This window comes from Chenopodium album, chromosome 20, assembly GCF_948465745.1.
Source record: "Chenopodium album chromosome 20, dcCheAlbu1.1, whole genome shotgun sequence".
Taxonomy (NCBI): domain Eukaryota; kingdom Viridiplantae; phylum Streptophyta; class Magnoliopsida; order Caryophyllales; family Amaranthaceae; genus Chenopodium; species Chenopodium album.
In genome coordinates, this window is record NC_137853.1 from 25,571,618 (window position 1) to 25,595,574 (window position 23,957).

A 23,957-nucleotide genomic window follows, 5' to 3' on the forward strand; every position below is an offset into this window, starting at 1 on the left:
TTACCGACTTAAGTGAAATTTTTTTATTAAAACCCTCTACTGTTTATAGCGTATGAATATTTAGGGATGTCAGTGGGGCGGGTCAAGTAGGAGACCCGCCCCATCCCCGCCCCAGTGGGGCGGGGATGGGTCTCGGTTTGGCGGGTGGTGGGGCAGGGATGGGGATAAAAACCATACCCGCCATGGGTGATGGGGCGGGGGTGGATTTTAAGTTGTACCCGCCCCATCCCCGCCCCGCCCCACTTCATACCCGCCCCATCCCCACCTCATACCCACATCTATATATCTTTTAAAGCAAAATTGCATACTTTTATACTATTTATAAAATAATTACGTGAAATACAATATTAATTATAATACTTTGTATGACACTTATATTATAACACAAAAATGTGTGTAGAATATTTTATTTTATAATTCGTATTAATTATGTAAGATTATTTATTTGAGATACGGAGATTAGGTGGATTTTGGGTGGGGATTAGGCGGGTCTTTGGTGGGGATAAGGTGGGGATGGATATCCAAGTGGGGGTAGGGCGGGGATGGTTTTGGAGTTGTACCCGGTGGGGCGGGGATGGGGATGAAAATTGGACCCGCCGCGGGGATGGGGATGGGGATGGGGATGAATATATTAGGTGGGGATGGGGATGGGAAGGCCAACATCCGCCCCGCCCCGCCCCATTGACATCCCTATGAATATTGTTTATAACATATGAATATTGTTTATAACATATGAATATTATTTTTTTCGTATATTAATTTCTATATAGTGGATTGACGACTCACAAGGGTACTATTAATGGATCTATTACCACATAAACAGTTTACTTTTATATAAACATCTGTACAAAGATGTAAAAAGTTAACTTCCAAATTAATTGTAGGCTTTAATAATTTTAAAAGGGATTGTATAATGTGTCAAATTCATTGAAAAGGTAGAGAAAATTCGAGTACCCATACAGCCATACATTTTTTTTTTTTTTTTGGTTCTAGAAACCTTGTGTATTTTAGCTTTAGCTTTAGCTTTTGTATATTAACCGGTGGCTTTCATATTTTGCATATGGTTTTGAAGCCTAGGCTTGATGTAACTTTATTAGCTTCCTTATTTTTCTCGCAAACTAAAGTTATTACCTTTTTTTTAGTGTACCCCACTTGTTTTATCATTCTCTCTCAACTCCTTAATATATGTGTACCTAAATTTAATATGTCAAGATTGTCAACTAAATAGAAACAAAGAAAGTATGATTTTGTTAAATAGGTGTTGGGCTATGTTTTGTAAGCATAATAAAAGTAATTAAAATAAGATTTGGCACATAGTATTAACACAATATCCCTTCAATTAATTATTCAATGTAATAAACAATAATAATGACACAAAGTCAAACAAGAAAAAAAAATCTGTAGTACTCGACTTCAATAAAATTAAAAAATTCTAATAGATTTGCCACATAGCATATTTAAGCTTCATTAGTCGTCTCACTTGTAATCCTGTTCTATCTTAACCATGTGGATTTCTCATCTTCATTCTCATCAAGAATAGCATTGTCAATAGACCTTTTTGGTGGAGTGATGTAAGAGACAGTAGGGTCTTCATTATCACATGTAATGGAAGTAGAGTCCTACAATGCATAAATAAATAACAAATATCACGCATTAAAACATAAAGTGTAAAGTGTAAAAAGTTATTGATTACTTTTGTTATATATAACCTTGTTTTTCTCAATGGAATGTTATATCGAATTACAGTGAGATTCCGCTTTCGTATAGTGTTCCTACCATAAAATTAAAGAGAAAGTTAATTTATTCACAGAACAAATATTAGTTAATCTTATTCTTTATTATAAAGAATCTATTTTTATGTCTATACTTACATGCAAAATACTATTATTCACATCCAAAAATTAAAGGTCTTGATCAATTCCTCATCATCACTAATTCTAAGGACGATAAACTTATAATAACTTTTTTCAAGATTATATTTGGAGATTTGGATCTTGAAGAGAAATTTTCGACCTATAGCATATCAAGTTCATCTCGAAACGAATCACCTTTACTTGCCTGAAAAAAAAATTGAAAGATAATAAGTGAGGAATGAAATAATATTATTGTCTACAAACTGATATTTTAATTAAATTAATATATTCGTGATTAATATATTTGTGTGAAATATATATTAGATTTTATATGATTATTAAAATTATTATTGTATGAGATATTATAAATCTTTTTAATAATGCATAAAACTATAATGTTGTTACCTTTGTTAGCTTATCTTTCAAATCCATTGCTGATATTTGAATAATTTGAAATATTTCGCAGTCAAACATTACAAAAGTAGCAAATTCACTTTCATCTTCGACATCCATGTTCACCTTAAACCTATTTTGATTTAATTTAAATAGAGAAAATAAATTATATTATTACAAAACTCTTGTAGGTTTTAATCTTTCTCAAAATGTTGTAAATAGATTGATTTGAAAATGTACCTTGGCGGTGTAGATTTCACATGAGAGTCGCATATTGGCACCAGTATTAACCACTTCCTTCATAATCAACCTTTTTGTTACAAGTTTTGTACGAGTGATGATAATACCAATTGGTATTAGTTTCAAAAGCTACAATGGTAGCATAAGTCACACAAGAACATTCCTACAAAAATTTAACAAAAATCAAAACTAAATGAATTATTTTAGCATAAAACTAATCAATTATTCAACGTCTAACGTCGGATTGGCATATCTTGTCTTGGTTTGAGCATTGCCACATAATTGGGATGTTTTCTTTCATTCGTGTTGGTTATAAACATGCTTTGCTTTTAGCAATAAGGAATAGCTTATTTACCCCACAAAATTTTTAACAAAAAATCAAAACTAATTAAATGAATTATTTTAGCATAAAACTAATCAAATATTTAACGTTTAGCATAAAATTATTCTACCAAAAGTAATCATATGCAATTATTCATTAAGCCAATACAAAATCATTCATATTTCCTATTTTGTTACATAAAATAATCTTTATAGGAACAGACTAGATAATTCAACTATACAGAAATTTTGAGTTGTATAAAAATCTTCATACGTAAAAAATTTACCTTGTTAGAATTAGATATTTCATCCAATTGTATTCGTTCAGAAAATTTAAGAAAATCGTCAGATATCGAGTATGCACTCTGACTTGATATATGAGTCAAACTTTGTGAATGTATATCATCTTGATCAACAACACTACAAAAAATAAAATAAATTAAAATAAACATGAAATTGTAATAGATTATTGGTAAAAAGATTTATGCAAAAAATTTTGAGGAAGATATAAATTTTACAAAAAGTAATCATATGCAATTATACCTTTTCCTTAAAGTCATTAATTTTGGGGATGCCTTGATCATGTAAAATTCGTGTGGCATAGTAAGAATTTGTCAAAGATATCTCATTTGCATAAATAATAAAAAGTCAAACACATTTAAACGCTTAATGATCGTATTTTAGCAAAGTAGCAAAGTAATTTTGTCTAAAATACAATTACCTTTCCAAATCTTAATTTTGGCAAATTGTATGATAACAATTTTGCGGCTTTGATTACACTCATTCAAATACTTTGACATATTCTCAGCAAATTTACCCCACAAAAGACATTCCGTTATATTCTTACTATGAAAAAAATAATATCTGTTAAAATTGAAGAATGGTACATTTTTTATATACTAGTTGTTGGCCCACGCGCTACGCGCGCGGTCCCCCAATTTGGTGGTATATGCTAGGTGATTAATGTGTAATTAGTGGTTGCTATATGTGTAGATTATTTCAAATGGTTTATTTGTAAAATAGATTGTTTTGCTAATGTATTAATGTAATATATGTGTGTGTTAATTAGCAAAATAATTTCAGCAAGTTACTCACGATTTCAAAAGCGGTAGAAGTCATTATTAAATTGTTGATTCAAAAAGTGGGTTGTTAAACGTTTTGGTGCAAAAATAGTTATCAGGAATTCGAATTTAAGAACTTTGTTAAATCGAATTTAAATAATTATTATGAATTTGAATGTCGATAGTATATTAATTTAGCCACAGTTTAATCGAGTTTAAGTATATTTCAATTGTGGTTATTGTTGTAGAATTTTATATATTGGAAATAGTATCATATATTGAAATTTATAAATTTCAGGGATTCCTTCTTCAACAACTTGGTCAAACTTGCTCCCCTCTTACTTAATCTTTTCTTTATTAGCCCAAACTCTTTCTCGTCCTTTCTTTCGTTCCCGGCCGATTCCTTCTTGTTCGTGTTTCATCCTCTAAAATCTTTGAAAATAATAGGCTATACTTGGTCCTTTTTCCCCTGGCCCCACTCCCTCTCCCCCCCGATCCTTCTATATCTCCCAACTTTTCTTCATCTACATATTTTTTTCCACTTCCCTTTCTCGTTTCCTTGTCTCCCGACCTTTGTCTCCCCCTTTCTCCCTCTTTATCAAATTATATCTTTCTCTCTCGGCCCTTTTCTCTGATTATATATATATATATATATATATATATATATCTCTAATCTCATTATGAGCCCTTCTTTTTCTATCACTTTCTTTCCCTCACTCTCTTTAATCTCCTAGATCCTTCCTAGCCCTCTCTCACTATATCCCTTTATCTCTCTTTCTTTCCCCCTCCTCTCTTCTGACCCTTTTTGTTTCCTAGCATGTCATGGCCTCTCTCTTTTTCGGCCTGCCATCTTTATCATTCATGGCTCCTCAACTCCTCAAGTAACCCCTGATAGAATAACCTTGGACTGAGTAATTCTTCAAGTAACCCCTGAATGAACCCTCAAGTAACGGCTGACCTAGTAACACTTGACGGAACTATTTGGATGAATAGGGTTCCTAAAATGTGTTATGTGCTAGTTTCATTTGATTTCAAACCATAGGCACCTAATACTATGTATTATTGGCATTTTAGAAGAAAGAACGAAGTCATTTGATTAAAAACGTAGAAAATAGGCAAAATATAAGCCACATAGGCCAAAATTGGTTGAATTTGGATGAATAGGGTTCCTAAAATGTGTTATGTGCTAGTTTAATTTGATTTCAAGCCATAGGCACCTAACAATATGTATTATTGGCATGTTAGAAGAAAGAACGAAGTCATTTGATTAAAAAAATAGAAAATGGGCAAAGTAGAAGCCACATAGGCCAAAATTAGTTGAATTTGGATGAATAGGGTTCCTAAAATGTGTTAAGTGCTAGTTTCATTTGATTTCAAGCCATAGGCACCTAATACTATGTATTATTGGAATGTTAGAAGAAAGAACAAAGTCATTTGATTAAAAACGTAGAAAATGGGCAAAGTAGAAGCCACATAGGCCAAAATTGGTTGAATTTGGATGAATAAGGTTCCTAAAATGTGTTAAGTGCCCGTTTCATTTGATTTCAAGCCATAGGCACCTAATACTATGTATTATTGGCATTTTAGAAGAAAGAACGAAGTCATTTTATTAAAAACGTAGAAAATGGGCAAATTAGAAGCCACATAGGCCAAAATTGGTTGAATTTCGATGAACATGATTCCTAAAATGTGTTAAGTGCTCGTTTCATTTGATTTCAAACCATAGGCACCGAAGACTATATATTATTGGCATGTTAGAAGAAACAACGAAGTCATTTGATTTAAAACGTAGAAAATGGGCAAAGATGTGCCAAAATTGGTTGAATTTGGATGAATATGATTCCTAAAATGTGTTAAGTGCTCGTTTCATTTGATTTTAAGCCATAGGCACCTAAAACTATCTATTATTGGCACGTTAGAAGGAACAACGAAGTCGTTTGACTAAAAAAGTAGAAAATGGGCAAAGAAAGAAAAGACTAAGAACCGCTACCTTATGTGGCTACATTTGCTTGAATGTTAAGTGCTCATGTTCTAAAACTTTGTTGGCTACATTTGCTTTAAGGTTAACTAGAACAATTTTTTTATCATGTATATTTTGTAGGAGACCTACCAGAAGAAGCTCGAAGAAGCTAGGAGTCAAGGCATTCAGAAGAGTCCTAATGAGTTGTATTGGGAGACGGTGGGGGGCGCAATAAGAAGGGTCGTGTGAAGGGACTTGGCCAAAGTGCATAGCTGTACTATGGCAACCGAATGGGTCAAGTTTCCAGTTCTTAACAACAATACACTACGTCCATCATTTCTCAGATGCAAGATCAGATGGAACATAGGGTGCAAGCTCTCCAAACTCAAATTGAAACTTAGATGCAAAGCCAAATTGAAGCCAAAATGGCTGAAATGGAGAGGAGATACAAGGAGAGTATGGATGAGATGTTGAGTCTTTTCACCAACAACAGCACATGTTCGACCATTCCTCCTCAGCCACGAGACCCTAGGGATGACCCAGGTAGTGGCGGAGCAGGCCGGGGTACCCCGGTGATTGTTTAGCTTAGCTTCACTCTACTCTAACATAGCTTTTGTTTAGTTTTAGTTGGATATTATATTACTTTGGATTATCTATTGTTGTAGGACATTTATCATATATATATTAATGTAAATAAAAAAAATTTAAATTTTTTGGTTGGTTTATTAATTTTTTTTTTTGTAACAGAAAATAGGTGTAGGTTGTTCAGGTTTATCAAATATGTTTTTTTTAAAAAATATATATATTTTAAAATCTGGAATTGAAATTTGCGACAGAAAATCTGGTCGCCAATTTGCGACAGAACTTATCCGTCGGAATTATATGAAATTTGCGACGGTTTTTTCGTCAAAAAATAGCGACAGAAATAAATTCCGTCAGAAAATTAGCGACAGATGTTTCCGTCGCAAAGGTTATTTTCCGACGGATTATTCCGTCGCAAATACTATTTTTCCGACGGATTTTTTCCGTCGCCATAACACATTTGCGACAGATTATTCCGTCGCAAATACTCCATTGTTTTAAAAACTGAATATTTTCCGTCGGAAATTTGCAACGGAATTAAGCCTTCCCCCCAAATTTCAGTCCGACAGAATTTTTTCCGTCGGAACACACTATTGCGACGGAATTTCCGTCGGAAAATTGCTAATTTGCGACAAAGGTTTTTGTGACGACAACTTCAGACGGAATTCCGTCAGAAACTGTTTTTCCAACAGAATTTGACTTGTTTCCGACGGAATTTTTCCGTCGCAATTTTGCTGTTTTCTTGTAGTGGAAAAGAAAAATCAAAGGAGCTTCAATTGAAGTTACATGCAACAACACTAAATTAGCTACGGTAACAGCTAGTTCAAACAAACAAGATTAACATTTGAAAAGGAAATATGAGTTTGGAAACCAATAACTTTCTTTAATCTTCCAAAGTTAGTACTATAAAATGATTTATTCACATATTAATTCAAGGGATCAAAGCATCGCAGGAGCAATAGCTAAATTGGAACATTAAGTAGTCAAATTCACAAAAAAAAATTAAACTACATATTGCCTCATAAAATAGCTATCAACCAATGCATATAAAAAATGCAGTTAAGATGTAAAAAGGGTTTTGCTTGAAGGTGCGTTTGTTGTCAGCATTCTCTGGAGGTTCTTCTACAACTTAGCACAAAAGCTGCTCCACCTGAGCTATGTCCTGTAAGTTGGAGGAATTTTACAAATCAAAAAGATTTTAAAAAACAGAAAAATGTAGGAATCTCTGCAACTTGGCCAGGGACAAACTTGAATAATTATGAGAATGGTAGATGGAAACAATAAAGAAAATAACAAACATCACTCTGAAATGAATCAATTACAAGTTAATCAAGCAACTTTATATTATATTTTATCCCCTCCGTTTTTTTAAAAATGAATTTCAAATATATGACTCGCTTAGGGGTAAGCTCATCTAAAGAGTTTAGCAGCATTGTCCTAATTAAAGCATAAAACAAAGATATTATGAAAAGGAACACTTTTAATATTGACAAATTATCAAGTAGATAAGCTGATTACTTGTCACAGTCACTTTGTATTAAGGAACCAGAATTACCAATGCCTGATCCTCTGAGAACTATTTTACAACTCTCCCTAGCTTGGAATTAGAGCGTAACTTCTACAATCTACAACTCATAATGTAATAAATTAAACAAAACAATCTTAAGAAAAGAACATATAATACCCGAATTTTAAGCTTTGACTATGATAAAAGGGGAAGAATTCAGGTGAACAAATGGAAATTTAGCATTAAATCCATAGAGAACAGAATCAAGAGGTATTGACCATTAAGGGGATGGATTTGAGGCATGATCTTCAAGTAGGATGAGTTAGCAGAAGTGTATTATTTTTTTAAAAAAAAAATAATAAATAAAAAAACAAACACACACAAAGCACGAACTGAGAAACGCAAATTAACACATGAATGAGGTACATATTGGCTTAATTTAATAAAAAGTGGTGATTTGCATACCATACTACATTTTATCCTGTCAATTAGGTAGCACTGGGATAGATAGTACAATGTAGTGAGAATAAAGCATGGTAATTTAATTGAGCTATATATGAGACATGCAATCAAGTGGAGTACATGGCATCAAAAAATTTAATATAAAAATGATAAAGCTAAGCATCAAAATTAGATACACACAGATGTCAAGCAAACCTAATCATTACTTAGTTGCCATATAAATCAAGAACAGAAAAAAATATAAAAAAGAAAAAGTTCAAGGAAATCACCTTTTTACTAAAACACCTAATAAGTTTGCTTCTCACAAAACAGAGAGCCTGAGTTGTAAAGGATAGACATCTGATATATCAGCACTACCAGCTGAAAAAACTTCCAACAAGCTTCATTGCAATTTTAGAATCACTATGCCTGCATAGAAAAGATTCAAAAGATTAATTCACAATATATTGAGCAATCACTCAATCAGAAATATTTTAATCTAACAAAAATAAGAATCTAGATTGAGTTAAAATGAAAACTTCATCAAGCATCTAGTTTTGAAATATCAAAAGTGATGGCTTATAAAGTTTTGATTGTGTAAGGCAACTATCTTCTAACATCATGGCAGCTATCATTCTCTTGAATTTACTGGCCAATTTCAATCCGGGTTGTTTAGAGATGACAGAATTTTGTAACCCACTTGCCAATACAACACATCATACTAACACAATTACGGTTCAAATTGCAACCAATTTACATATGAATTAGCAGCATAAACATTGATTAGTACAAAACAAAATAGCATTATTGATGATTATCTAATATGAATACAATATCGCCTATGCCACAAAGAAGCAATAAATAAAACAAGCAAAGATAAAATTCAGAAATCAAACCGATCAATAAAAAAGAATAAAAATGCTGAAAATCATACGAAGTAGTAAAGATGAAGCATACCATACCCAACCGCACTATATTAGGCATTTTAATAAGTGTCATGGAAATTCAAGTTTTACAATAATAAATAATGTCCCATGAACCTTGAAAAAAGACGGAATACTAATAACCTCGTTTATATTACAAATTCAGTAAGTCTAGGGCATTCATACAATCTATTATGTCAACTAATTGACAATTATAATCAACAATCAACCGACAAAATTCCCAAATTTGACAAAATCAACTAAAATTCATGTCAGAAATAAGAACATAACTTCAACACAGACCAATTTAGTTCTTATACCCCTTTAAGGCGAGCCAAAACCGCTTCCCTCAATGCTGCCTCATCATCGCTTTCATACAAAATAGAATCAACCAAAAATCCAAAACGACCGATCAACAACAATCAATTACCATAAACAAGAATCCCTAATCAAAACTAAAAATTCAAGAATCAAATCAACAAACCTTCTCGAATTCCCGAGTCTTCTGAAATTCAATAGCAGAAGGTCCGCCATAGAAATCGGCTTCGTCACTTCAAGTTGCTTCACCAATCCTTTTGTACTCTCCATCCTTCTTCACTCAACAAAATTCTCTTAAAATTTTACCCAAATTCCCAAGAACAAACCCTAAATTCTCAATGATATATCCTCACAACCAAGAAATAAACCCGAATCTCACAATTAATTCAAACCCTAATGATCAAAACTCAATCATGATCAAACAAATAAGGATTCAATTAAGGAGAGAGAAAGTGAATGAAAGGAGAAAGGATGAGTGAAAAGCATGCCAATAAAAATGGGGAAATGGCCACGCGTCAGCCCACTGAGAACATCTGAAGTGGCAAAACAAAAACACCCAACCATTCAACCACCCCTGTCAATCTGGTCAATAAAGGAAGGGTGCTAAGGGCAAAGGAGGGCAGAATCGTCAATCTCATGTTCATAAGGAACAGTAAAATTGCTACAGTAAGGGTGGTTGGGGCTTTTATAAGGGTTATAGATAGATATATTTAAGAACAATTATGTAATAAATTAAAATAATTAAAATATGCATCCTTACTCTGAGTCTTCCAATTCAATAGGCAACTTGTAGTTTGGAGTAGTATCTTTAAACGTGTCTATCATATCACCTACTCCAATAACTTCTCCAATAACATGTTTATTATGTAAGAAAGATGATGATAAAAATATATGTATTAGTATACCAAATTCATAATATTCTTAAGAGAATAGTCTACTGTAATGATATTTATCTTACCTATGCAAAACATTTCATTAACTTCTTTTTAAAGAATTTTTTCAAAAAGAACTAAATCAAGTCCATGTAGCGAGAGTCGTGCATCTTCACAATCTTTAATTGTAGTCCTATAAAAAAAAATCAATCTTATAGGTATGGTTAGTAACTCTAATATTACCAACGTTGTCTGCCACTCAAAAGTTAGAAATAACATATGTGAAATCCTCATTCACAAGACTTGCAAATCACTTTATGAGAGACATCTTGATATTGGCTTGAATTTTGTCACCCTACAATATAAAATTAATACACGTTAGTATATAGAAGTTATAAAGGAAGTTGTTGATGCTATGATAAAAATCAATATTAAACTTTACTACATGAATATACTTTTTCATCAACCAAAACTAACTCAATTGATTTAGTTATGGTTGGCTTGTAGTAATCGGGTTTACGCTGGAGTCTTACAATTCTGACCCTAATTTTCCAACTCTCCTTTAGTGGGGTAATATCTCTTATCATAGTGAATGCCATTGTTAATATAGATATTAAATACAAGTACTACATAATGTAAATTATGTTCCTATATAATGGTGTGTAAACATTAATTACGTTAAATATCATACATGGTAAATTTTTTAATTATATCTTCAGAAAATATAAACTAATAATTACAAGATATTTTTACGTATTCTTAGCTTATTAGCATATTTTAAATACCTTAATTACTTTGTTCTATTATTTCATACTTGTAGTTTGTTAATTGTTATAGAGGAAGTCTTAATCAAGTGGACCAATTAGCCTAATCTTAAAAAGCCCATATGAGACATGTGTATTTACGATGTAGATAAATGGTTGATTGAAGAGCTATTAGTTTTCCTCAAAATATTAATTAGTCACGAATGAAGCACACTGTTTAATGTAAAAAAAATTTCAAACTATAATCAAATAAATAAAGAATATTTCAAAAATGTTACTTTCTTCCAACAATATGTTCAACTCTTAATTTATATACTAAAGAATGAAAAGTTCATCTTAGATTGACAAACATTTGATTAATTATTATTTTTAAATACCATAATATATTCATGTGAATATAAGATAATTACATCCTGTATTTATATAAATATTAATGAGTTTGTTAACTAAATATTCATGTAAATCATTGCCTTTTTTCTTCGGAATGTATTGATTGTATACAAATTACGAGAGCATAATTAGCCTAAACTTAAGGAAGTTGATTAGCTTTAATTATGCACAAGAATATTTACTTAACAAACTAAGCAATATACATATTCTTTATATATCTTTGCTAAAATATACAAGAATATAATATATATAATATTATTTGATGATCAATCTTGCCATAGTTAACACAATTACACATGCTTTTGATTTAATTAAATTTTTTTTAAAAAAAAAAGTAAAAAAAAAATATGAAAAACTTAAAACAGGGACACGCGTAGCAGCCATGGAGTTAGTGTACTCTATTTTAGTATGGTATATAGATAGATAATACTCTCACTATCCCCCTATTTTTTTATTTTTTTTTGGCAAATTTTTAGATCAAACTTTGAAAACTTGGACAAAAAATTCTTGTTATTCTACACTAGATAATAACAAAGGGAGTATCTATATTAGTGTTTAGGTTTTAATGCACTTTTCACGATAACAATTTAAGTGCATATGCCATAAAAATATATATAATAAATAAATAAAACACCAAACAAGCGTGAACCAAACTTAACTACCTGAAAACCTTATATAAACACAACGTTAAGAATTACATTCATACGCACAAATTAAAAAAAAAAAAAAAAAAAATTGCGTTACGAGACTTTATTTTCGAGTGAGAAAACTTAATACAATGGAGAGTGAAATCATGGAGGAAAACACCGAGGTGCTATCTCTAAGAGAAGGAAACACGTCTTTCCTGAAGACGGTTTTCAACATCACCAATACAATACTTAGTTAGTAATTATTTTTAGTGACATCTATTTTGATGTGTACATAGTAGTTGTTATATTTAAATAACGCTTATTCTCAAACTTCCTAGAAGAAAAGAAATTTTAATTTGTCTTAATGTGCATACAAGTTAAGAAACGCATAAAATACAAGAACAATATTATATGTTTGACATTAAATTCACAGAGATTTTCAAACAATATTGTTGCGATACATATACTTTTATTTGAAGATATAAATATTTAATACTCTCTCCGAATTTGTTATAGTCATAGATTTTGTAATTTATATAAAGAAATATTATAATATATATCTCGTGTGATCAATGCCAAAAAGATACTATAACTTAGTGAAAATCATGTGTGTTACATGTAATTATAATGCTTGTCAAAAAATAAAAGAGGTAATTATAATGATATAAATAATAAAATATGAGCGATGTCAAGAAAAATGAAATACTCCCGAATAACTTGTTATTTGTCTCATAACAATCTTAGTGCATACCTATTAACAATCTTTGCTCCTTTGGAGTTCATGTAATTTGTTAATAGCTAAATGATTTCAATGTTAATTATCTCATGTAACGATATACAATTATTAGTAATTTGCATTTATATGATTTTCTAATGGTTAACATAATTTAGTATATTTACATTCAATTAGGAGTTTTATAAATAAAACAAAACACTAAAGAAGCAAAGATTGTTAACCAAACTTATCTCTTGAAAACACTTTTATATAAGTGGTTGTTGTGATTAGATTTCACATTCCAACAAATTGAAATTTTATCAGGTTTTAGGGTCACAATAATAAAAAAAAAAACAAAAACGAAAATACTTTTACAAGAGTTACTATTAAGTGAACGATGCACTATAATTGAGAGTGAAATGTCAATCATTACAAAAAATAACGAATTGTCTCTTAGAGAGGGAAACGGTAATTGATACACATACAACTATTGTATATAAAAATATCTTATCCGTGTGGATTCAAATCAACAAAAGAAAATATGAAAAGCTTTAAGTATCGGAATTTTTTCTAGAAACAAACGACACCCCTAAGAAGGTTGCCCCATGCTGGTGACAATAAGGCAGGGGAAATCATAGAATTGAATAGAAATTACCCTAAATGCATAATCAGGATGCATTTGGGATGAGTTATGTTTGGTTTAGAGTTAAATTTGATGGATTTAATGGTACTCCAATTGATCGCAAAAGGTTGAATTACTTGGCTCCCAAACTCCTCAAAATTTTCCCCCATCAGTTCGAGATCTGAAACCGTTGTATTGTGACGAACCACGACAATATTACCAACATAATATTACTTTTCTTGCGAAGTGATGCCTATGGATATTCGAGAACAGCGAAACAAACAAAACATATTATATATGAATTAGGTAACCTTTTCATACGCAAAATCATATTCTCACGCACTAGAACTCCTCATATAATAAATAATCTCTCTGGTTGAAACAAGTAAATACTTTTCTTCTGTATTAGGAGGGTCAGTTTAGTAAGAGTAGAGTGTATCAAAACCTTGAGGAATGTGAAGTTTGGGGTTTGAAGAGATCTCATGGCCATATCTTTCTAAAGAAAAAGCAAAACGTCCATCTTCAACAGAAGATGGTCTAGCTCTACTATGTAGTTTAACATCTTGAGTAAAACAGTTCTGTTGCAAGTCAATCAAAACCTTAATCATGATTATGTAAAGGGTAACGTTTTACTTGGTGTGCAGTAGTATCAGAAGGTTGCATGCTTTGAATTTCCCATACAAGTTTATCCTGCTCTGATGTTAATTGAAGGTCCTCCAATTTGCAGATAATGTATCAATCTTGGATGTTCTCGCAGTAGATTTACTAGCTGAACTATTGGTTGGTTTCCTAATTGAACTCAAAGTGACAAAACTTTGGTTTGAGAGAGAAAGAACCCTAATTTTAGTTTGATAGAAGAACCCTAATGTTTAGTTTGAGAGAGAAAGAACCCTAATTTTAGTTTGACATAAGAACCCTAATGTTTAGTTTTAGAGAGAAAGAGAGAAGGTGTTTGATTTTTATGTGACGATGTTCGTGACAGAGATACTATGTTAGAGTAGGGCTTCATAGCTTACCAAGCTGTGTTTCTATTTTTCAAATCATGGACTCAGGGTGAATCAATCAGAGATATAAACTTTAACGAGGATGCTATATTGGTTCACGAAGACGAGGTACTTTTGAACTTATGCGAGATTAATATGGTAAAACATGTGCTTAATTTGACGTGAAACTTGTTGTGTTTCGGTGATTCCTATTTTGGTTCTTTCTGATGCTTTATTAGAGTCAAATTACAAGTGCATATTTTTAACAAGCTATTACTAGGTTTCTACTTGGACCACGGAAACTCTGAAGTTAAATGGATTAATATTCGTTATAGAATTTGTTTATTTTGTGCTCAAGATGCAATAGAGTTGGCCATAAGAGGAGTTCTTGTAATTTGACCCCTTATATGTCTTCTTCTTCTCTGGTTGATTGTAATGAGCTACTAATTTTCTAGCTCCGAACTTATCGAATAAAAATATTGGCCTAAAAAGAACTAAACAATTCAGAACGACCCGTATAAATCTCCAGACTACTTTCTAGAATTTCAACCCATCCCAACCCCAAAAGAGGCCAACCAAATAAAGACCCATGTTGTTTGCCAATCCATCCTTTTCCCCTTTCAAAAAGTGGAAAAATTCTCTTGGAACACATTAAACTTTTTACACATGCTCCAAATGAACCGTCCCCAAAACCAACCCAACCTAAGCTCTCAACTCACACAAAACCCTTACACACTCCCGTAAAGAACCGACATTACATTGATTCCTATCAACCATCACCCTCTAATAATACTACCCAAACTACACATTTTTTTCGACCATCAAGGTCAAATACAAGATTCTACCATCCCAAACAACCTAATTTCTCAATTTCGTTGTTATTTTTGTTGAAAAAGGATCCATAACGCCCTTTGCGGTAAAAGAGGTTTGGGCGGAATATGCTTAAACGCCATGTGAAAAAGTGGGGCAGGGTGAAGTCAGTTTGTCCTATGAAGAGATCGGCTTCGGTTTCTTCTTAGTTTTTAGTTCTTTGTTTTTGGAAAAATGGTTCGGAGGTTGCTGCTCCTGGTTGTGTTTTCTGTCTTCTCTTTAAGAAACGTATAGGGATTAGTACTTCTTCTCTAATTCAGGTGTCTTGTTTTGGTTCTTCTCTTAAGGGTTTGGGGGCTTCCTGTTTAAGGCCACAAGGAGATAGATGAAGATTGTGGCTTGAAACTGTAGGGGTTTGGGTCAGGCGGACTCCCCTAAAGTTCCTTACATTGCGTTCCTAGTCAGCTCTCATGGTATCGATATTGTGTTTTTAGCTGAAACTATGGTGTCTGTAAAGTCTGCAATGCATAAGTTATCTTTTTTTGTCATATTAAGGTTTTGTGGGTGTAGATTCGCTAGGTCTTAGTAGTGGGCTTTGTGTGTTTTGGTTTCCCCTATTGTGATTGATCCTCTTTTGGATTCTCCGCATGTATTATTGTGTCGAATTGTGGAAAATTTGGTAGTAAATATGTCCTTTTTCTGTATGGCGGCCTCAAGTCTTTAACCGTATGACTGTGTGGTCATAAATCTCTAATATTTTAGCTACTTATCCAAATGTTTTGTTAGTGGGTGATTTCAACCAGGTTGAATATTTATCGGATAAACTAGGGGGGAATCTGGATATTCCTAGCCGTCATGATTTTATGCAATAGAAAAGATTTCCCATTTACAGGACCTTTTTTTATTTGGACTAAAGGGAGGATAGTGTCAGATCTTACCTTTGAGAGACTGGACAAAGCCTATGCTACTTCCTTTTGGTTACATGATAGGACTGCTACTTTTGTTTAACACCAACCTATTTAATATTCTGATCATGCAGCTTTTATTTTAAGTGACCCTTCTTCTACGAGTACTTGTAAACGAACATACCGAATTGAGAACCGGTGTCTTCGATCTACTATCGGACATACATGGTGAGGTATGTTTTTGCAACCCATATGTCGAGGTATCGTATGTTTTCATTATCTCGAAGGCTTTGCATTCTTCGGTATCGTTTGTTATCCTGGTGTGTTACTCATAAGAAGATGTGGGGTATTGATTGGAATGCTTTGGTTGCTGATGTTTCTCAAGCGTCTATTGTTCTTAACTCCCGATATGACTGCTGCCTCTTTCACATAGTGCGAATGGAGAAGATTGTTGAGCCCTAGGCGGCCTTAGTTTGGTGATGACCATACATGTAGACACCTAATTGTGTGTCCCCAAAAATCAAACCCAGTGATGAATATCTTTCACGTCATTAATTATCGAAAAAAGCGAAAGTGTGAAAAGTCTTATGATACGGTTATTTTTTAAAAATTACTTTTGATCTGTTATCAAAAATGTACTCTATTTATCAAAACGTCCAGTCCGGTTTAGTTTAGTCCACGATAAGGGACCAATGATGGTCTAGTTGCTGGGGCTTGAAAATACCTTTCCAACGATATGTTATAAGCCCAATTCCGATGAATAATGAGAAAGTTATGGCCAAAATACTAAACTAGGCCCAAATCGGATTTTACCTACGACCCAATGATCATGTGGAGGGTCCATGAAATTTATTACCATTCCTAAACCAATTATGATTGATTAGAAACTTCTATAAGTTTCTTAAAGATCTTAATTATCCGGTTTTGAAAAGATAAGATCAAAGAATTTGAAATTGAATAAAAACTCCCCTTTTTTAAGTCCTAATTCTATTCGAGTTTAAAGATTTTCAAAGACAGTCAAATTTATTTTTGTTCCTCATAATATTTATCCCAACCTTGAAATTATCTTTCTAATGATATATTATATTATTAATTCCGAGCTATAACGAAAAAGATAGAAAGAAATACGAAACTCTATCCAAAACTGATACCCTTCTACTAATTGGGTTAGAAAGTTGACTTCAAGTGCATTTCAAAGACATATTATATGACTTATTTGGACTTCTAGATCAAAAGATATGATAAAAAAAAAATCCGCAAAAAAATTGTCTCATCGGGCAGCGACAGCTATGTCGCGCCGCGTGATCTCTATTGCACCGCGACGGAATTTGTCGTGCACGACAGATCTGTGATAGAACCAATTTTATTCCAATTTGAGTTCTAACTCTATCATATCGTTTTCTGACAATTTTCTCTATAAATAGGGCCGATATTCCTCGGTTTCAAGATCATCAACAAGCTTGATCACCAACAATCATCTCTCTTCTCTCTCTCTATGCTAAAGCTTATTCTTTCTCTATTCTTTTTCTAAGCCTAGCCCTTTTCAAACACAATTTCATATTCACAAGACACTAACACACCTAGCCAAGCTCGAAGTTGTCTTCAATCCTCGACGTGAAAGGTTGATAATTTCTAAGGGTTGTGTCCCAAATCTTAATTCAATTCTTTGATTAGATTTACAGATGTTAAAATCCTGGAGCAAGAGAACCCATCGGAGTTGCCTAGGCTTTGACTCCGCCTTGGCTATTAAGTACTTCAAAGCTGCATGGTCAGTAAAAACAATAACTTTAGAACCAACTCGATATGATCTAAATGAAACACCTTCTCCGTGGTGGCATAATTGACTTGAGCCTCACCCAAAGTTTAACTTGCATAGTAAAAAGCATGTAAAACTTTGTTCTTCCTTTGTCCAAGCACGACTCCTAAAGCAAAGTCACTTGCATCACACATGATTTCGAAAGTAAGGTTCCAATCGGGTGCACATATGATGGGTGCCGATATCAAAGCCTACTGAATCCTATTAAAAGCCTCAAAACACTCGTCAGTAAAAATAAAAGGGGCATCTTTGAATTGAGTAAAAGCTGAGTTAGAGGTTTAGCAATTTTAGAAAAGTCTTTGATAAAACGACGATAAAACCCCGCATGACCCAAGAAACTCCTTAATCCATTAACATTAACTGGGGAAGGTAATTGCTCAATCACTGAAATCTTAGCCTTATCTACCCGTATACCCTTATCAGATACAATGTGACCCAGAACTACTTCTCCCGTCAACATAAAGTGACATTTCTCCCAATTGAAAACCAAATTGCATTCTTCACATCTTTTTTAAAATTTTAGTGAGATTACCCAAACATGCATCAAATGATGAACCATACACGCTAAAATCATCCATAAAAACTTCCATATTAGATTCTATGAAATCAGAAAAGACACTCATCATGCAGCGTTGAAAAGTAGCAAGTGCATTACATAAACCAAAGGGCATTCTACGATATGCAAAAGTACCATAAGGGCATGTAAATGTAGTCTTTTCCTCAAAGAATTTCCTCTAAGGGATTCCTTGAAAAAACCTGTGGTAAGCTCTCTTCACAAATATCATCCATTTTATCAAGAACATCAATCAAATAACAATTTTCTTCAAGCATAGGACCTTTTAAAACTTTCCCTAAGTTAAATGTGATATTATCATAGCCAACAAAAAGGGTTAGTTTACCATTTTTCACATCAATAATGGCTCCTGCAATATGGAGAAAAGGTCTACCTAATATAATGGGAATTTGTGTATCCTCAGCCATGTCTAAAACAACAAAATCAACAGGGATAAAAAATTTACCAACTCTAACGGGTACATCCTCTAAAATACCTAAGGGGTATTTAACAAAATGATCTTCCATTTGCAAAGTTATATTAGTAACTTTTAGATCACCCATATTTAATTTAGAGCATATAGACGATGGCATATGTAACACCCCCAAATTACTCTCTAATATTAATAATAATAATCCAACTTAGGGAGTAACATGGGAGTATTACCGCCACGTGATTACGTAAGGCTTAACAGAGTTTTGCAGCGGAAATAGTACTTTACTTTCATTAATGATAATAATAGTAGTAATAATAGTTTGATACACTTTCAAAGTTACTACACCACTAATACTATGTTAACTAAGTTAAACTAGGTGATCACCGCCCATGGTTCCCGATGCATCACATAGTTCACGTTGTCCGATCGCCATCACCTATCTACTCATCAAAATGATAAGTAGGGCCAAGACAAAACAAAAAAAATATGTATTAGCCAAAATGCTAAGTACATACAAATGCTAGTCATGTAAAATCGATTTAATGAATTAAACATGCTCTCGAAAAGATTTAACTTTTATAAATCTTAATTTATCTAAACCATTCATGAATAGAAATTCATGTATAAAAACTTGTCAAAAGAACTAATTTCCGAAACAACCAACTTTGCAAAGATAATTCCGAATAGGATGGATCAATCCTCATTTTCGTAAATCATTTTACCACCTAAGTGGGCACACCCCCCAAGCTAGTAACTCCTTTACATAGTGCTATCAAGGGGAAAGACTAGGTCATATAAAGCCCATAGTCTTCAACTTACTCCACGTAGTAGGAGTTAAAAATCCAAAGATCCAAGAAACAAATCCTGATAAATAAACCTTCCAATATCCCATACTCGGGATGATAAAACTTCCTTTTAAAACATCTTGAATATCAATACAAGTTTATAATCAACAATATAAAACATTTAAACATTTGAGGTTAAGCAATTAAAACATGCTTCACTAAAACATATTTCAAAATTATTTAAACATGGTTATCACGTTGCATATAAAAGCCACTTTATAAAAGATCTAGCCACGTGTACGTACCTTGATCCTTGCAAACAAGCACGAAGTTCCTAATTACGAACTCGAAATTCCTCCTATAACAAACCAATAATCCTAATCAAATACTTTTCAACCCATACGATCACTTAAAATACCGACTTTGACTAGTTGTGCATGACCAATTTATTAACACTTGTATTTATAAAATAATCTTTAACTATCCGTAATAATAATAATAATAATAATAATAATAATAATAATAATAATAATAATAATAATAATAATAATGATAATAATAATAATGATAATAATAATGATGATAATAATAATAATAATAATAATAATAATAATAATAATAATAATAATAATAATAATAATAATAATAATAAGGTAGTACGTAGGTAGTAGTAAGAGTAGCAAAATATCAACAACAACAACTACAATACTTATAGCAACAACAATGACAATAATAATAGTAGTAATAATAAGAAGAAGAAGAAGTAGTAGTACTAGAGAAAGAAGTTATGGCTTACGGTGCAATACAAGGAAGGAGGGGGCTGCTCTTGTGGTGGTCGGTGGGTCGCCTGACTGGTGGTGCACGGCTATGGGAGGGTGGTGTAGAGGGGAGAAGCTAGTTGGAAGAGGAAGTATGAAGAGGATTTTAGAGAAGAAGATAGAGTGAAGTAGCCATGTATATGGCTATTTATAGAGCATCCTTGATACTATTTCACTCTTCACCATTAATGGAGGAAGCAAGTGGGCAAGTGGGTGGGTTTTCCCCCTCTTGTCGACATGCTCTAAATATTTTTTTTTATTTTTTTTATTTTTTTAATATATATATATATATGTGAATATGTATATTGAAGTAGAATGCTAGGTAAATAGACATACAAATTTTTGTGTAGTACTAGTGTACTACATATATATTGAAATAGCGAATTTGTATTTTTGCCGACTGAATTGGATACAAACTATTAATGGTTGAAAATCTGGTTTCGATACGACAAGTTTCAAATTGACTTGTATAATTAATATCATCATCAAATATAGGTATAAAATTATCATATAATTATTTTGTATGATAAAATATATCGGAAAATCCATATTTAATAATTGTTAAATGACTTAAAATACGAGGTATTACAGCATAACACTAATAAAACCACCCAAATCACATAATGCTTTATCAATGAAGACATTTCCAATATGACAGGGGATAGAAAAACTACCGAGATCCTTTAATTTTGGGGGAGATTTATTCTACAATAAAGCACTCCATTCTTCTGTAAAAGCTATAGTTTCTACCTCATTAAAGGCCCTTTTCCTAGTTTAAATATCCTTCATAAATTTAGCATATGCAGGAACCTGTGTAATAAGCTCTGTAAAAGGAACTGTTACCTGCAAATTTTTCACAACCTCCAAAAACTTACCAAATTGCTTATCCAATTTAGTTTTCAAGTGACGATTGGGGAATGGTAGTTTGATAACTGGTTGTTGTTCTTTCCTACTCCTCTCCTGGGGTGCATCCTTCCCTGAGGTTGTACCCTGCAATGCATTATCAAAAAATTTAGTTTTACCCTGGAGCCCGCAGGAACATTAGGTACAGCGGAACCAAAATTAGCAATATTAATTAAATCAGGTTCATCCTCTTTAGGCATAGGAGGCCCATCGTAGTATGAACCACTCCTTAGGGTGATTGCATTTGCATGATCTGTAGGTTGAATTCCCTGCGCTGTTAGAACTCCCTGCTGGCGAGCTTGTAGAGTAGAAGACAATTGGGCAATTTGGGTGTCCATGACTTTATTATGGGCTATAATTGAATCAATCTGTTGGTCTTTACTCTCCATATGCTTTTGCATACTAGTTAGCATCGCTCTAATTTCTGACAAGGCAGGGTCAGAAGATGTAGTTGGGGTTTGTGCTGGGGCTTTCTAGTTAGAGTGAGGTGGTAGTATTTCTGCTGTGGAGGTGGTGCTTGTTGTGGTTGTTTTGGAGGTGGGGGATTTTGAACATTGGTGCTCCGATAGGATAGATATGGATGATTTCGGTAGCCAGGATTGTAGGTGTTAGAGCATGGGTTATTTTGCTTGTAGGTTTGAAAGCATTAACTTGCTCCATCGAGCTCCTCCAATCTTGCTCCCAATGTCCTACACTTCCACAATTTTCACAAAAACCTTCATTAGAATTATTAGCAACAGCAGAAATATTAGGAATAGAATTAGGAATATTAGTACTAAGATTATCTAATTTCTGGCAAATAGAAGTAAGCTGAGCCTGCAAAAAGGATACTGAATCAACGTGGTGTTTGCCCTTGTTTGCATAGCCTCTAGAATTCCCATATTGGGAATTATGTATCGCCATATCTTCAATAACCTGACCTGCATCATCAACATTAAGATTCATAAATCTACCACTAGTGGCGCAGTCTAGAATCGTTCTAGATCCATTCCCTAATCCGTTGTAAAAAGCTTGAATTAACTGCCACTTTGCCAAGTTATGGTGGGGACACTCCCTCTGCAGATCCTTGAATCTCTCCCAAGCCTCATATAATGCTTCATCTGGCTCCTGGACAAAGTTCTGAATGGCACTTCTATGTAAAGCTGTTTTCTCTGCAGGGTAATATTTATTATAAAAATTTAAAGCAAGAGTCTCCCATTCAGTAATACCAAGTGCAGCTCTATTCAAACCATTAAACCACAATTTAGCTTTTCACATAATGAAAAAGGAAAGAGAATCTCCCTAATCTGGTCATGCGTTACCCCATTCTGCCTAATAGTATTGCAGTATTGACAGAAATCTGCACTGTGAAGATTAGGATCTTCACCCTTAGCTCCACTAAATTGCTTTTTTTCTATCATCGTTATAAACTGGGGCTTGATCTCAAACTGGACTCCTTCGAGATCTGGTCTGGAGGAAAGGTGTGGGAATTCCTTTAGGGACGACGGTTGCGAATAATCGCTGAGCTTCATAGGTGCAGTCATCTCTGATTCTGAATCAGAAGGAATCTCCGAATCACTAGAATCAGATGGCGGATTGCTAGGAATATCGTTACTCCCAGAGCCTGCCAGGATTTGTCTATAAAAAATCTTCTGTCTATGGAAAGAGCGCTCAATCTCAGGATCAAATGGAACCTGATCTGGAACACCTGGGCATAAATAGAGAACTAAAAAGACAAATATGAGAGCTACCTCAAAGGGCTAATGTCCTTTGAGGAAAAAGAAAAATAATCTAGACTATAAAAAAAATTAGAAATAAAATTAAAACCATTTCCCCGGCAACGGCGCCAAATTTACAGGGTAAAGTCGTATCCCCTAATCAAAAGTAGGGGTGTCCGTTCGGTTTTCGGTTTGGATTTAGTCCGAATCCGATCCAATCCGAATATAATTCGGTTTTCAATTTTTCAATCCGATCCGATCCGAATTTCTCTCTTGATCCAATCCAATCCAATCCGAATTAAAATTCGGTTATTTGGATCCGATCCGAAAATCCGAATTATAATGCATTATATTTTACCTCCTAATACAATTATAAAAATAAAGCTTTAATACAAATAAAAGTCTTTAAAATAATGAGTAAAATAAATAGTTCAACGTCAAGTCATTAATTAATTAATACAAAGTCTCCCTAATTTATTTTTTGTAGTAGTAAGTATTTGAGCTAAACTTCAAAAAATAAAGAAATCCATATTTATACAAGCTTAATTTTACAATTCGGTTTTCGGTTTGGATTGGATCCAATTAGGGTAAATCCGATCCAATCCGAAAATCCGAATTTTCAAAAAATCTCAATCCGATCCAATCCGATTTAAAGTTCGG

The 23,957-nt window shown here is 33.1% G+C and overlaps 1 non-coding gene across 1 annotated transcript; it reads left to right on the forward strand.

Annotated features, from left to right (window-relative positions):
• The first annotated feature begins 22,633 nt into the window (after positions 1-22,633).
• On the forward strand, positions 22,634-22,740 carry LOC145599930 (small nucleolar RNA R71). The gene has a single exon (XR_014104176.1). It is a non-coding gene; the product is annotated as a small nucleolar RNA R71 (small nucleolar RNA).
• The last annotated feature ends 1,217 nt before the right edge of the window (positions 22,741-23,957 follow it).